Below are 2092 nucleotides of genomic sequence, written 5' to 3' on the forward strand. Positions count from 1 at the left end.
CAATTTAACACACTTCAAAAATACCTTTTCTAGCTCAGTGGACTTTTACCCATGTTTTGTTACACAGCTACTAGACGTCTGAACAAATCTTTTACCACTGTTGATCTGACTGCCACAGATAGGAAATACTGGTGGTGAAAAAAAAGACTGAGAAGACTCCTCACCACTTAGGACCAAGCACAGGGAGTCCTCCTGGACTCATTCCTAGGAAGGGCCTGACTAGTAAAGATGCAGCCCTGCATTTATTGCACTGCAGGTGACACCCAGGGCCACAAGGAAGTATGGGAAGAGATGAGAATTTTCACACAATCAGGAACCCTACCACATTTTGGTACCAGCCCCAAATAAATTATGTATAGAATATGGACCCCTGGCAGGAGCTCACAGGAAGGGGTTCCTGTCAGAGATGGGGTTCTCACCACAGGACCGTCCCTGTGGGCATCAATCTAGGGTAGCTGCCCCAGCGGCCCACCTGCATTCCCCAGATCTCACTGTGATGAGTGCAGTGAGTCCGACCCTTCTTGCTCCCTGTGGCTCTCAGTCATGATGAGGTCTCTGGTTTTCCAGAGCAGCAGGTCCTGACCACACATGTCATCTGTGAGGTCTGACATGTCCTCCCCAGCACTGTGATGCTGTGCCCCCACTGCCCCTCTGTCTCTCTGGCCCCTGTGTTCCTTGGAGGCCCAGGTCTCCTATCACGTCCCCTCTGGCCGCAGAGAGAGACACGACAAATGTCTGAAGCTTTGGAAGTTTATTGTGCACAGTTCCTCTCCTACGCTTCTCTTACCCCTAGCTTCTGCACACTCCCAGCTTCCCTTCTCCCAGCTTCTTCCAGCTCTGCTCCAGTCTCCGCCGCCGCTTCTTCCGCTTCTTCCATCCCCTCCTCAGCTTCTGCCCCCTACTCTCCCACCCACCAGGCTTATATACACTTCAACCAATCAGGGGAGAGTACACGAGATAAACGCGGACAGCTGCAGGCACAGGATGGGTACACGAGGGGGGCATGCTCTAGCCACATCGTTAACTTGCCAATCATTGGAATTCGCTGGTTGTTTACTGTATAGCTGGCCGCTTTTGGCTCAGCATCAGGTGTCATCTTGACCATGCCCAAGGCTGGGGGTCCCGGAAACCCCCACAGATCCCCCTTCTTTAATATTAAACTAAGGCTCGGGACCGTGTCTGTCTTAGGCTGAGTGGTCAGCATATGTCCTTACCCGTCATCAGAGCCTGCAGAGCATGCTGCAGCTCCTGTCTTAGGTCGGTACACAGCCACCTCCTTCATTACCCGTCTTTGACTACCGATCCAGCATCAAGAGCCATACTAATGGGGGGCTGTCGGCCTTTAGGGCGGTCATGGCCTGATGAAAAATAATTTGATCTCTCTATTGGCTAGCTTGCAGATGCATGCCAAAACGAATGAAGAGAAGAAGGCCAAGGCAGAGGAGTACCACCATAGCTCCTAAGCCTGCCCGCTGTTTGACAAATCTATAAACAGAAGGAAAACCATATATCCATATTAAATACAGAAACAATATACATCCCAATGGAGTTACAATACGGGTAACACAAAGCAGCTCTCAGGGAATAAACGCATCCCAGTCCCAAAAGTTCTTGCAAGGTATCCACTTGTTCTTATAATGAGTCCATTCTCTGATAGAGTCTCTATTGTCTGTAAGGCTGCAGCTGCATTCTCGGCTGAATGATCGTTGTTATGGTTGTGTCAATGCTGCTACTGCAAGGACTGTGGTGGCAGTGATCACGGCTGTTGCAATGTCAAAGCCTCTCCTGCTTCTTGATAATAGCACTGGCAATTCTATATCTGCAACAGAAACTAGGACTGGTAGGAAGATAGAAATGTGCAAATTGCACGGGTGGCAAAAGAATCATTCCAGTATTGTGAGAGATAGCACACAGTTAGTGAACATTTAAGAGGTATTATTAGAAATGTTAGTTGGTAGAAACATAAAAGGGAGGAAATACACAAGCTGACGTAGGAGGAAAAGCAATATCACAGCTAGGGTCAGCAGAACAAGTTGCTCTACTCTGGGTCTGATTTGTAGTATGATTCCAACGGCAAACTGCAGAAATTCCT

This window comes from Sciurus carolinensis, unplaced genomic scaffold (assembly GCF_902686445.1).
Source record: "Sciurus carolinensis unplaced genomic scaffold, mSciCar1.2, whole genome shotgun sequence".
Lineage (NCBI taxonomy): Eukaryota > Metazoa > Chordata > Mammalia > Rodentia > Sciuridae > Sciurus > Sciurus carolinensis.